Raw genomic sequence first — 14,783 nt, 5'->3', positions numbered from 1 at the left:
CCAGAGCTCAGCCCACTCCTCCCCTCTCCAGAGCACTTCAGTTACAGCTGCCTGCCATGCCCAGCCCCAGGGTGGTGGCTGGGGAGCAGGTGACATCCAAGCTGCAGTGCGGCCCAATCACTAAGGGAATGTGGAGGGGTTGTTTGATTAACTGCCTCTCTCTCTCTCTCTCTCTCTCTCTCTCTCTCTCTCTCTCTGCCCAGTAATTGCTGTGTCACCAAGGATCTTTCCCACTTTTAGCTCAACTTTGCATTTACAAATGAAAGCAAAGTAACTGGACCACCCTCTGAAAATCTAGGAGCATTTATTTCCCAGGTGACTGGGTCATCGCAGGGTTAAAACGGCTGCTGGTGCTGGGGTGGTAGCATCTGAAAAACACAGCAGTTTAAAAGCAAGTGTGGGGGGGACTGGCACAGGAACCCCTCCTGGTTAGTAATGCCACTTGGGGCATCCGCAGACACCTGGGGGGTGGTCTCCCAAGCTGGTGGCAGGCAAAGCAAGCCGAGTCTTGCCCACTGAATCAGCAGGCATCCTCGCAGCTGGCTGCTGAGTCAGGCCTGCAGAGCCCCGATGCAGCAGGATGCGGCCCAGAAGCACCCTCTGACCTGGAAGTACTGCCCTTTGGGTTGGGCTGGAGGTCGTGGCACTGCGCCCAGGGGTGTGCCCTGGTGATGGCTGCCCGTGGGTGGGGGGGCGACAGCACCTCTGCTCTTGCCAGGCATTAGGGGTTAAGCATCCCACCCCGCTTATGAGCCTGAGGTGCTGTTCCTGCGAGGCCTTTGTGGCTGAGGGGAGGGCTTGGAAAGAGCCCGTGGACTCAGATCCTTGAAGATCCGATGGCCCAGGGGCGAGGGAACGAGATAGGCAAGGCGTGGGGACTGGGGGGTCAGGGTCTCGACCGAAGACTCCAGATTGTCCTGGAGAAAGGCCTCCTGGCTTAGGCTAGCGCCTCAGGACCCTTTCCTTTGGAGGGGCTGGTGAAAGCCCCCCTCGTGGGTTCTGGAAAGACTTAAACGAGCACATAAATATTATGTGAATAAATATTATTCCTGATACATGAGAGGAGGAGACGGCCGCGCCCGGGAGGGAAGGGCCAGGACGCGGTGCTGACCGGCAGCGCTGGGCCAGCGCCCTCCTCAGGCCACCTTCTGGCCCTGCCCGCGCGGGGCCGCCCACGGAGGGGGGTAGTACCCCCTCCCCGCCCCCAGTGTGGCCCGCGACAGCCAGCCTGGGACCGCGTCTGGCTCCAGGAGGCCCGCTCCGCCTGGCCCCAGGTTCCCGAGCTGCCCCGCCCATAGGCGGCGGGGCAGGGTGACGTCACGGTGGCGCGCGGCATTGTGGGGCGGGAACGCCGAGCCGGGGGAGGGACGCGGAGACGCCATTTTCGGCGGCGGGAGCAGCGGAGCGGGAGCAGCGGAGCCGGAGCTGGCTGGGCGGCGGCTGCGAGGAGGAGCCGCGGGACACAGCGCGCGTGGGCGGCCGAGGATGCTGCGGGGCGGCCGCGCCGGCGCCCCTCGCTTGTGACCGCGGCGCCGCACCTGAGGCGGCGAGGCGACAGCCCCGGCGGTCCCGCTCGGCGCACGCGCCCGCGGCCTCCCGGTGCTGACAGCGCGAGCGCGCGGCCCCGCGGGAGCAGCACGGTGAGTCGGCGGCGGGCCCGGGTCCTCCGGCCGCACCCGTGTCCCTTCCCGCCCCCGGCTCCTCCCGGCTCCTCTCCGGCCCTCGAGCCTCCAGCAGGTCCGTCCCCTTTCGCCACCGGCCCCGGCCGCCGCCCAGGACCCCGGCCCATCCCCGTCACGGCCCCTTCAGGTTCGGGTCTCCTCCGCGTGCCCATCTGGCTCCGGCCCCTCCCGGCCCCCCGCCCGGCCCAGCGTCGCAGGCTTGGCCCCGCTGCGGGCGGGGGCGGCCGCCCTGGGAACAGCTGTGGCCCCGGGAGCCGCGCGGCTGGGGACGGGAGGCTGGACGCGGCGCGCGGGGAGGGGGCGGCCGGCCCGGCTTGCTTTGTCCGAGTCCTTCCCCTTCCTTCCGGCCCCCGCCCTCTCCCGCGGCACCGCCCAGGGCGGGCGCGCCTGTCATGCTCGCGGTCGGTCGGCGGGTCGGAAGCGTGCGGGCTCCTTCCCGAGAGTCCGGCTGGACCTCGCCTGCCCCGCGGCCTCTTTCTTCTAGCGGCCAGACCCGAAACGCCTCATCCCCAGTGTTCGCCTAGGCTGGAGTTGCTCCCACTAAACTTGTAGCATTCCGGTCCTGGAATATCTACTCGGTTGTCAAATTTGATGTACCTCTTTCCTTAAAAATTTAAAATAAAATATTAAAAAAGCGAATGCCTGGTGAATTGGATGGTTTTATAACTTAAGGTTTGTAGATCCAGGCAATTCGGTGTTAGAGATTTTTGTACTGTTGCTGCTTTTTACTGTATTGTTAAACAGCACATTCAGAGTTCACATATTAAGCGTTTGTTAAGGAGAACTTGCAAAAATGATGTTCTTCAGAAGTGTGAGAGCAGAAAATTTGTGATACACCATTTAAACTGCTGTGTGAAGGGGCAGTTGGTTTTTTGAGCCTTTGCATTAGTTAAATGCAAAGGCTTTTATTGTAGAGCATGACTAAGCCACTGATCAGAATCATTAGCTCAGAATACATTGTAATAGTTCAGTGAATAGTCCCATTAGAAATTGGAACAACCTCCTTAGATCTCATACTCTTATTTAGGATGACCCTGTTTTATGGACTGGCAACAAGCCTTAGTTAAGGTGGGAAATTTGATTCATTGTTCTGTTTCCTAAGTACCTCTAAGAGTACAGTGATACTAAACACTAAAAATTTCAGATTGTGTGGGATTATATGTCGTGGGGGAGGACCCTCTCTTAAGAGCCAGTTTCTCCAAGTCATCTAAGAATGCAGCCTCATGTTGCAGTGGAGCCTGGCAGCCCTCTTGTCACTGAGGGGCGTGGAGGACCTGGGGCGGTAACCTCACGGCAGCCTTGCAGGTTCACCTAGCTTGGCAGTGTCTTCTAACAGTACTGTAGACAATACATAATAGAGGAAGAAAGACATGCATGGGAATCGCAGCAAGGAGGAGGGAGGAAATGCCACCGGGGAGAGAGGCACGCAATATCCTAAATATTGCATAGTAAGTAAAAACTCAGCTGCAGTTACTTAAATTATATATTCTTTTAAAAAATTATACCTTAAGCATGTTTCATAATGTTGAAAGATAGGTAAGTCAATGTGTAGCTTTCCATGTAGGGCTGTAAACTATTGCAAAATATAATTGTACAAAAAGAAAATTAGAAGTGGAAAAGTCAGAAGTTAAAGTGTAGGATTCGTATAACCTGGAAACCTAAGTGAAATATGATAATGAACCAGAACTTTATTAACAAAGAAGTGATCAGTACAAAAGTACTGATCAAAAAGTACAGGGAAGTTTTAAGTGTCCATTTCGTGGTATAGGATAAAAATGGTTAGCCTATTAAGATGTGAAAGCAAGGTCTTAAATGTTTATTGAGAACCAGCTGAATGGCAGGTGCTGTGCTGAGTAGTCGGGGATACGGGGACAGTCGCTGTCCTGGAGGAGCTCACAGTCTGGTACCACAGAGGAGATTGAATGCTGTGCCGAGTGCTCTGAGGAGGTGATTCTGGCTGGGAGACTTGAAGAAAAGTGGGGTGGGACTGGGAGTGGTGGCGCTTCAGATTGGGAATGGGTGAGAATGGAAGGATGAAATCAGGAAAGGCGATGTACAGTGTGTCTAGGGAGGGTGGTCCTGACTTGGGACCTGAGTGGAGTGGGGGAAGGGTGGGGCTGTAGGCAGAAGGAGACTATAGGCAGTTTTCAAACCCAAGCCAACTGCTAAAACCTAGGTGGGATCATGTCACTCCTCTGCTGAAGTTCTTGCCAGTGTCCTGTAAGCACCCCACCTTTTCCCCTTGTCTTCCTACTCTTGCCCTCATTCAAGTCCGCCCAGTCGCATTCCGAGTTTGCTCTTCAGGATATCAGTATGTCCTCACTTCTCCACACACTCCTTACTACTTCTCAGTCTCTGTACAATATTATATTCTTTTTTTGGGGGGGGGCCACATTTCGAGGATTGTGGGATTTTAGTTCCCCGACCAGGGATTGAACCCAGGCCCTCGGCAGTGAGAGCTCGGAGTCCTAACCACTGGACTGCCGGGGAATTCCCTACTTAATTATTTTCTTATATAGTTTATCTGTCGCCTCCACTTACATTCAGTCTCCACAAGGACAGGGTGGGGATTTTTATCTGGTGTATTCAGTGTCAGTGCTTGGCACATAATGTGAAGGAATACATTTAGAGTCACTTCCCTGTCTCTAACTTGGGTGACTCACTGGCAGGTGACACCCACCACGATGGGGAAAATGGGAGGAGGAGATGGTGAGTTTGGGTTTGGGTAGGTTAAATCCACGATGCTCGTGGGGCGGCCAAGTGGATTAGTGGTCTGTTGGAGATTCAGGCCTGGAGCTCAAGACAAGATTTAGGCTGGAGATAAAGATGTGAGAGCTTCTGGCACTTGGTAGAGATTGCGGAGTGGCCCTAAGGGTAGGAAAGCCCTGGGACACAGGGAAGAGGAGGAGGGCAGTATCAAATTGGCTAAGAGGTAAGGAAAGATTTGGACAGAAAAGTCTATTGGGTTTGGTTCTGGAGGGCTATTTGTGACCTTTTAAACTTTTCCTGAGAATATTGCTTCCCAAGACTGGAGGGCTAATTCAGAGATGACCTGCTTTTTTTTTTTCTCCCAAGGCATCCTTGTGTCATTCTGCCCTGTAGCCTGCTGGTTAACATACTCTTAGATCAAAAATGAATTATGGGGCTTCCCTGGTGGCGCAGTGGTTGAGAGTCTGCCTGCCGATGCAGGGGACACAGGTTCGTGCCCCGGTCCGGGAAGATCCCACATGCCGCGGAGCGGCTGGGCCCGTGAGCCATGGCCGCTGAGCCTGCGCATCCGGAGCCTGTTGCTCCGCAACGGGAGAGGCCACAACAGTGAGAGGCCCGCGTACCGCAAAAAAAAAAAAAAAAATGAATTATGTTTTTATTTTTAACTGATTTTTGGAGGCAGATGAAAGCAGTCTCAGTCTATGCTTTTAAATATGCTTGGTATGTCGTTGATACTTAATAAAGCAGATATAAGTGAATATCACTAGAACAAACAATTTAAGCTAAGTGCATGTGTAAAGTAGAAATTATTTCCTTGGTTCTAAAATATCCCACTCACCTCAACTTTTTTTTCTTTTTTTTAAAGGTTTTTTGTTTTTTGTTTTTGATGTGGACCATTTTTAAAGTCTTTACTGAGCTTGTTACAATATTGCTTCTGTTTTTTATGTTTTGAGTTTTTGGCCATGAGGCATGTGGGATCTTAGCTCCCTGACCAGGGATCGAACACGCACCCCCTGCATTGGAAGGCGAAGTCTTAACCACTGGACCGCCAGGGAAATGCCTAACTCAACTCAAACCTTAGATTGTTCCCTGACTTCGATGGCATGATGTGGAAATTTATGCTCCAGCCTCTTTGAAGTTATTAAACTTCTACGATAAAACTGATAATAGTGAATTTAGCACTGTACCAGGTAAAATTGGTACAGCAATCGCCTCTATCCTGCTGTTGAGGAAACTGAGGATTAGAGAGGGTAAGTTATGTAAACCAGAGGTATACAGCTGGTTTAAAGCCTTCTAATTCAAGGCTTTTTGCTTGTACACTTCAAGCTTTGAACCACCTTGCTATCATGAATCCCAGTAATGCTAAGCTCAGTCTTCCAGTTGCCTTCACCTGGGATGCCCTTGCCCCATTTCTTCGGTTTCAAAAGCCCAGGTGATGCAGGTGGTCATGGTCACTCCTTGGGGTTGCTGTCTAAAGTATAGTGTTTCGGGTCACCATGTTGGTGTTGTAGTACTTGTGGCCTTCAGAGAAGCTGGCACAGGCTCCGTGGTCAGTAAAAGCTGACTGAATCTTCATTCTTATGGTGAATATGGTGGTGTGTTTTCTCTTAAATTCACTTATTCTGTCTAAAAATTATTTGTATTATTGACCAAATGGGGAAAATGTTAATTTCTATTCTTTTTAGATTGTGGTTTTAAAAACCCCCAAATTTACCATCTTAAACATTTTTAAGAGTGTATTTCGGTAGTCTTAAATATATTTACATTGTTGTGCAGTAGATCTCTGGAACTTTTTCATCTTCCAAAACTAAAACTGTATCCATTAAATAACAACTCCCTATTTCCCCCCATCCCCTTAGCCCCTGGCAACCACCATTCTAATTCCTGTTTCTATAGATTTAACTACTTCAGATACCTCATATAACTGGAGTCATACAGTATTTGTCTTTTAGTGACTGGCTAATTTTACTTAGCATAATGTCCTCAAGATTCATCCATAATTTCTACTTTTTTTTAAACTAAAACATCATTAAGTTCTAAAGCTTTTTTTGTGTGACATTTATGTTAGTTTTCTATTTACCATATAACAAATTACTGCAAATTTAGTGGTTTAGAACAGTAATGTTTGTTATCTCACAGTTTCCGTGGATGAGGGGTCCAGGCATGGCTTGGCTGGATCCTCTGCTCAGGGCTCACGTGGCTACAGTTGTGTGTTGGGCTGTTGTTCTCTTCCAGAGCTCAGGATGCTCTTGCAAGCTCTTGCGGTTGTGGCAGAATTCAGTTCTTTTGGTTGTAGGACTGATGTCCTGGTTTTCTTGCTGGCTGGCTGTCAGCTGAGGACTGCCTCCCGTAGCTCCTAGAGGTGGCCTGCACTCCCCTACGAGCAATACTGACTTACTTCCATAACCATAGGTTAGTTCCGTCTATTCTAGAATTTCATGCAAATGAGATTAAACAATATATGTATTTTCGCATCCATCTTCTGTAACTCAGCGTAACCATTTAAAATTCAGCACATGCAGGACTTCCCTGGTGGCGCGGTGGTTAAGAATCTGCCTGCCAATGCAGGTGGCACAGGTTCGATCCCTGGTCTGGGAAGATCCCACATGCCCGCAGAGCAGTTAAGCCCGTGCGCCACAACTACTGAGCCCGCATGCCACAACTACTGAAGCCTGCATGCCGAGAGCCCGTGTTCCACAACAGGAGAAGCCACTGTAATGAGAAGCCCGCGCACCGCAACGAAGAGTAGCCCCCGCTTACCACAACTAGAGAAAGCCGGCATGCAGCAGTGAACACCCAATGCAGCCAAAAATAATAAATAAATAAATTAAAAAAAAATTCAACACATACAATAGCATGGGTCAGTGATTTCCTTCTTTCTCTTCCTGAGTATTGTTCTTTTGTATGGATCTGCCACAGTCTAGCCATTCTCCTTTTGTTGTGCATCTGGAGTGGGGAGCACTCATTTCTTGTACAGGACTGTGTGGACATACATCTTCTTTTTTTGGCCTCATCCCGAGGCATGCAGGATCTTAGTTCCCCAACCAGGAATAGAACCTGTGCCCCCTTTCCCCCCCTGCAGTGGAAGCATGGGATCATAAATACTGGACCGCCAGGGAAGTCCCACATTTTCATTTCTTTTGCATAAATACCTAGGAGTGGAATTGTTCATAGGTTAGATGTAGGATTAACTTGTAAAGACACTGCCAGTTTTCTCAAGTGGTTGTGCATTTTACACTCCCGCCAGCAGTGTGTGTGTTCCAGTTGCTCCATGTTCTCTCCAGCTTTTGGTGTTGTCTGCTTCATCTTAGCGACTGCAAGGCCGTAGCATCTTGTGATGGGTTTAGTGAGCATTTCCCTGATGACTAATGATGATGAGCACTTATTCACATACTTATTGGCCTTTTGTATACCTGCTGTTGTGAAGTGTCTGTTAAAGTCTTTTGCCCATTAAAAAAATTGGGTTGTCTTTTTGTTATTGATTGTAGGAGTTCTTTATGTATTTGGGTACATGTCTTTTGCCATATGTTAGAAATACTTTTTCCCAATCTGGGGCTTAACTTTTTTGGCTGTGCCTTTTTTTTTTTTTTTTTTTTTTTTTGCGGTACGCGGGCCTCTCACTGTTGTGGCCTCTCCCGCTGCGGAGCACAGGCTCCGGACGCGCAGGCTCAGCGGCCATGGCTCACGGGCCCAGCCGCTCCGCGGCATGTGGGATCCTCCCGGACCGGGGCACGAACCCGTGTCCCCTGCATCGGCAGGTGGACTCCCAACCACTGCGCCACCAGGGAAGCCCCTAAAAAATTTTTTTAAATTTCCTTTCTTTAGGAAAGAAAATTATTTCATGTATGTGTTATTGATTAGCATTTAAATACGTGAACTTCGTCCTATGGTATTATGTTAATCTGCTGACATTTTTCATTTTGAAATAAAAATGTTTTTTTTAAACCACAGAATGAATACTCTGTATTCTTTTGCCCCAGTCGCCCATAACCACCCTCTTGTGTATTCTCCTAGTCACGTCTGGTGAAGCTGTTTTTCCTTTGTGCTTGCCCAACCAAGGACTTGTAATGGAGGCAGCTGCATCATTTGGGCCCACTCATCCTTGTTTCAGGGAAACGCATGTTCTCCCATATTTTCATGTAGTACCCTTCCCTGTAGCTTCTCATACTTAAAATTTGTATGCGGAGGGATGGACCTGTGGTCCCACAGCAGATTAAAAGACCTCAGTGCACTCCTGGCCCTGGCCTGGAGCGCTGCTCGGGGAGAGGTAGGCACTTCACCAGCTGGTGGGGGACCTGGCCTTCTTGTAAAGTTCTCTCCACAGGTGGTGTGGTTAGGTTATCATAGAGTTAGAGGATCTCTGTACGCAGAGGTGGCCCAGTGCAAAACAGAACCACACTCAGCCGCAACTGCCTGAGCAGGGCTGTGGGGAAAAGTACCTGGAGTTCTGCCTTTATTTCTAATTCTGCAAGGGCATCTACAGTAGACTCACCCAAGAGGCAAATACAAGCTTTTGTTTTATCCAGTGGTTTATAGTTTTAGGGTGGAAACAAATTCAGAATAGATCCTGTAATTATGGAGTCTTTAATTTTAAAACATTTCACTTTATAGATTTTTCTGATTTTTAGGCCAGCAGGATTTTTGTTCATTCAAGTTCATTCTTGTGACCCAAGTTTAGAAGAGGAAATAAAAGGATTAGATAAAGTTAGATGAGAGGAGATACCATGGTTCTAGCAGAAAATGATGCAGTCAGTAGTTTCCATTGGCAGGCTCTGGAGTTGTATCTCTCAGTTGTCTCTGTCAGTTCATAGCCCAGAGATGAAATTTCTGGTCAGGAGGTACCTGATACAGCACATCCTCCCTCGAGTAGATTATAGTGATTCTCAGTGGGTAAGGGCAGGCCATGTAGAGCTGGATAAAATATATTTATTATTATAATATGGTATTATATTTAGAAAACAAACTCACTATTGTAATACAAACCACAAAGGGGTGTGACATTTGCATTTTTATCCAAAATTTTGTCATGGTTTGAACAAGATTGAGACCCTGCAGGAGACCTTTTTGGATTTTGCTCAAATATGAACCTTAACTTTGTTATATAAACTGGGGGAGTGACACACCTCCCTGCTTACCCTCTCCTGCCCCCACCAAAACAAAAATGAACCATCCCCTGGAAATTCTCGAATTGTATTTCCCTTTGACTCTACACTGTATAATTTTTGTTCTGAAATTTCAGAACCAAAAAGTATGTATATTTTTACTTCTGATATTACCATTGATTACCTTTTTAGTTGCAATAGGTAACGTATTGTGTATTTAGACATTTTTAAATACCTTGAGAAGGGCTTGAGATTTTTGTTTATCAAAAGGGGAGCATAGGATAAAAAGGTTGAGAAATGAAGCTTTCTGTGACTCCTTGACAAAGCTAAAATAGATGAGGTCCCAAAGTGGGGTTTTGTGTTTTTCTTTGATCTGTATCATTTAATTAAAAAAAATTCTGGTTGTATTTTACTGAGATATGATTCATGTATGAAAAAATTCACAGGGTTTTGCAACCATCTGTTTCCAGAACATTTTCATCACCCCAAAAAGAAATCCTGTACCCGTTAGCTGTTACTCCCCATACTCCTGTCCCTTTGGCAACTACTAATCTACCTTCTGTCTCCATGGACACTTCATATAAATGGAATTATGCAACATGTGGCCTTTTGTGTCTGGCTTCCTTCAGTTAGCACACCGTTAGCTATGTTGTAGCATGTATCAGTATCTCATTCCTTTTTATTGCCAAATAATATTCCACTGTCTAGATATACCCCATTTTGTTTATCCATTCATTAGTTGATGGACATTTGGGTTAGTCCCACATTTTTAGTATTATGATTAATGCCAAAATATTTGTGTACAAGTTTTACATTTGTCCAGCATTTTGTTTTTTGGACCATTCATGTGTAAGTTTTTACATAAACATGTTTTCAGTTTTCTTGGGTATATACCCAGGAGTGGAATTGATGGCTCATTCATTTAATTTTTTAAGTTTTGACACTTGTGTTGTTTTACCCACAACACACTGTAATCTGGGGTTCCAGGATACTGAATGTCTTAGTCCGTTCAGGCTGCTGTAACAAAATACCATAAACTGGGTGGCTTACAAACAACAGAAATTTATTTCTCATAGTTCTGAAGGCTGGGAAGTCCAAGGTCATGGTGACAGGAGATTCAGTGTCTGGTGAGAGCCTGCTTTTGTTTCACAGATGGTGTCTCCCTGTGTCCTCACTGGGGGAAGGGGTGAGGGAGGTCTCTGGGGTCTTTTTTATAAGAGCACTAATCCCATTCATGAGGGCTCCACTCTCATGGCCTTCCCAGAAGCCCTACCTCCAGATACCATCACCTTAGGGGCTAGGTTTCAACATATGACTTTGGGGGGATACAGACATTCAGATCATGGCACTGAATATTTCCCTGAGTACAACTTGGGTTGTTTTCTACAGACCCATTAGAGACTCTCGAACTGCGTCTCCTCACTGCTGCCCTCTGCGTCAGCACCTTCCCCGTGTCTGGTGCTCATCAGGGCTTGTGTGCAGAGATGGGTCTGGCTGGCTGCCAGAGTTTCCCACTGGATCAGCTCAGATATCTCTTGGAAAAACATCTCAAATGTGATTTTCTGCTACCAATCTTTGCTAGGTAAAGACCTCCGTGTTCTTCCCTCCATCTTATTTTTCTGTGCCACTCTCTGCTGTGTTTATAGGAACTTCATTTCGCACTCAAGAACTGTCAGAATAACTCACATTTCTGTCTTGGCTGTTATTCACTCTGCATACAGAGCTGCTACTTTTATTCTCCACATTTCTTTTTTTTATTTCTTTTTTTAATTGTTGGCTGTGTTGGGTCTTCGTTGCTATGCACGGGCTTTCCCTAGCTGTGGCGAGCGGGGGTTACTCTTTGTTGTGGTGTGCGGGCTTCTCGTTGCAGTGGCTTCTCGTTGCGGAGCACAGGCTCTAGGCGCGTGGGCTCAGTAGTTGCGTCACACGGGCCCTAGAGCGTGCAGGCTTCAGTAGCTGCAGTTCGTGGGCTCAGTAGTTGTGGTGTGCAAGCTTAGTAGTTGTGGCGCACGGGCTTAGTTGCTCCACGGCATGTGGGATCTTCCTGGACCAGGGCTCAAACCCGTGTCCCCTGCACTGGCAGGCAGACTCTCAACCACTGCGCCACCAGGGAAGCCCGGTTTATGGGTTTTGGGAGGGAGACCCCTGAGCCCAGTTTTGGACTAATGGCTGATTCTAGGGCTGGGCTAGGGAGAATACAAGATGGGCCTGGAATGTCTTGTAGTGCCAGAAAGTGCTCGAAAAATAAAAGGATGGGCATGTCAGTGGGGCACAAAAGAAACGGAAAGAGCTCCCATGGCCAGAGCTGGAACAGTTTGAGCAACAGAATAACTAGCATGTCTATTTGTTGTGTGCCTGCCAGGGCTGTGCTGGCTGATGCCTCAGCAGAGCCGCCTGGAGGCGCACTCAGCAGCAGGGGTGGAGGGAGAATGAGGGCTGACAAACTGGGATGGCTGACATTAGAAATCAGCGTGACCTCTGCCTTAACCCTCTCAGCTCTCTACTGTGATGGGCTGCAAAATAGTGTTTCCTCAGAAAGGTAGTTTCCAGATCAAACTTTAGTAGGAGGTTTTTGTTTTTGGCAGCGTCCTGGGGCTTGTGGGATCTCAGTTCCCCGACCAGGGATTGAACCCGGGCCACGAGAGTGAAGGCCCAGAATCCTAACCACTAGGTCACCAGGGAACTCCCTAGCAGTTTCTTATTTTAAACATATCTTTTTTTAAAAAATTAAATTTATATTTATTTTTGGCTGTGTTGGGTCTTCGTTGCTGCGCGTGGGCTTTCTCTATTTGTGGTGGCTTCTCGTTGCGGAGCACAGGCTCTAGGCGCTTGGGCTTCAGTAGTTGTGGCACACAGGCTCAGTAGTTGTGGCTAGCGGGCTCTAGAGCTCAGGCTCAGTAGTTGTGGCGCATGGGCTTAGTTGCTCCACAGCATGTGGGATCTTCCTGGACCAGGGCTTGAACCCGTGTCCCTTGCACTGGCAGGCGGATTCCCAACCACTGTGCCACCAGGGAAGCCCTCTTACTTTAAATAAACTCTTATTAATCTTTTCTTTTAGTTCTCTGCCATTTTATTCATAGAACGCTCTTTACCTCCACCTGTATGCTTATAGATCTTTGCCTAAATTTTATTCTAGTGTCTCATGGGTTTTTTAACCTTTAATTATGCAATATGGAATTTATTTTAGTGTATAGTGAGGGTAGGAATGCATCCCACCCCCCCCCCCGCCCCCGCCGCAAATAGCCAGTTGTCTTAGCGCTGTTTTTTATATAACCCACCTTTGGTTATAATGGCTTAGCTTAGAAATAAGAGAGCTATGGAGCAGTATAAATATATGTGCCATTGTGTGCTTCCCTCTGAAGAAGCAGTGTGCACAGTTGAATCCATGTGATGGTGACTTGGATGGGAGATGAAGAAACTGTCACGATTGAGGCGTGCCAGAGGAGTAGTGTGAGGTGTGAGCCAGGGAGATGGAAGATTTGCAGAGTCCTATGCCTGTCACACAATATTTGAAACGTTATCTTGTGGATGCGATAGTAAATGTATTTTGTGTTTATTTTAGAGGGAAGAAGTTGGCTCAGTGGGTAGAAGTTACAAGGAGGAAGATATCAACTCAGCAAAAGGAATAACTTTCTAACTAAATACTGGAACAGTCTAACAAGGAACTGACTATCTTGTAGAGTAGTGAGTTATAGGAAGTGTGTCTGCAGACCTTGAGGAGTCATTTATTAGGGAAGTTCCTGATTCCTTATCTCTCGGGTGGGAGATTGCATTGATTACTGAGCGGTTCCTATGTGTCTGTCAGCCCTGTGCTTAGTGCCCCATCTACACTCGCCCATGTTGATAAAAGCCTGGTGAGGGAGGTCTGCTAACCACTGAGACCCCAGGAGGTTTGGGGACTTCGCCCATGCTGAGGTGATGGCTGGTGGTGGAGCCAGGCTCCGTCCTGTCCACAGCACCTGTCATCTCATTTCTAAGTGCCCCCCAAAAGCATTTGGATTCTCATTTTCTTTTAAGAGTAAGTTTAAAAGAAAACTGCCTTAAGCGACTCTTTTTTGGTGTGTGTGTGTGTGTATACATGCATGCATCCAGATAACATTTGTATTCATTACTCTTGTGTATATGGTTAGAGCCATTGCAAGAGTGTGTGAGCAGTACCCTGGGGCCAGTTTTGTTACATATTCCTTAAGGAATTAAAATTGGGTTTCTCTAAATGTATTTACTTAATTGAGGCATTCCCTCAATTAAAGTGGTAAGTCTTTCTCATTTTGTTTTCTTTTTTACCTAAGTCCTGCCTTTTGTGGTTTTCCTACTTTTGTATAAACACTGTCCCCCTTTCTCTTTTACGTCAACAAAAGTGCCCTCTCTTCCCGTTTCAGCCACTGCTGTAACCTGTAGAGGTGTGACACTGACCATCTTTATAGCTGGACAGAATTTAACCTGCAGAGCTATGACTTACTGCCCATTCATGCCCCAAGAGCCTTGGTTTTCCGGAGGTGATTTGAGCAGTGAAGTTGCTGCCATTTACTACTAGGTCTACAGACTCTCCTCTGCGTCCCTTTGGGTTTAATGTTGCTGGGAAAGACTGAGAAGTTGCTGGCGAGGTGTTTGGCTTTCTGAGCAGAGGCATCAAACCTTGGGCCAGCAGAGGGCTGGGAAGTAAGTGCCGTGGGTCTTGATGGATGGCTCCATGGTGTGGTCACTGATGCCCTCCTCCCTCTCCTGACTGCTGCCGTGGCCCCCTCACCCCGGCTCTTGCCTTCAGAACGCAGGTGTGCTGTGGCCTCACTCCTGTGCGTCTCTAGTCTTATCACCGTGAGTGTGCTCACAGCGACCTGCAGCGTGGTGCAGCTGCTCACAGGCAGCAGGAGCGTGTACATCTCTGCCTCGCCCGTTGCCAGCAGTGCCCTGCACTTCGTCTAGAGAAGATGTGCTCATTTGCTAAGAACAGCTCTCCTGGGGGTGGCGGTCGGGGGTCGTTTCTCTCGAGTAGCTGGCTTCCCCGCTCCAGTGGAAGAGCTGCTGCCCCCTCACCCCCCATGCTCCCACCGTAAGTCCTGTCACCTGTAAAGTGTCTTTAGCTCTGGGTGGATTTGTTCATTTACTTATCTTCTCCTTACCTGCATGTCCCTGAGGGTGAGGCCCTTGTCACCCTGTGTAAGCCAGGGCCTCGCTCAGAGTATGTTGTAGTAAAACACTTTTGTGGTCTAGGTTGGGGAAGAAGAGAATAAACGTTGCATCGTTAGGAAATAATACATAAATGTGTTGCTGCCAAAAGTGGAGAAGGAGT

At 48.0% G+C, this 14,783-nt stretch overlaps 1 protein-coding gene across 11 annotated transcripts in view; it reads left to right on the top strand.

The window, feature by feature from the left end:
• Positions 1-1,376: 1,376 nt before the first annotated feature.
• The window catches only part of KLC1 (kinesin light chain 1), a 58,823-nt gene continuing 45,416 nt past the window's right edge, over positions 1,377-14,783 (top strand). For all 11 annotated transcript variants that reach the window (XM_082848185.1, XM_082848183.1, XM_082848184.1 and 8 more), the window contains exon 1: positions 1,377-1,640. The gene's annotated coding sequence lies outside the window, so the exon portion shown is untranslated. The remainder of the gene's footprint in view (positions 1,641-14,783) is intronic.

Source organism: Leucopleurus acutus, assembly GCF_964270905.1.
Source record: "Leucopleurus acutus genome assembly, chromosome: 1".
In the NCBI taxonomy this organism is placed as follows: Eukaryota; Metazoa; Chordata; class Mammalia; order Artiodactyla; family Delphinidae; genus Leucopleurus; species Leucopleurus acutus.
This window is presented reverse-complemented; position numbering and strand designations above follow the sequence as displayed.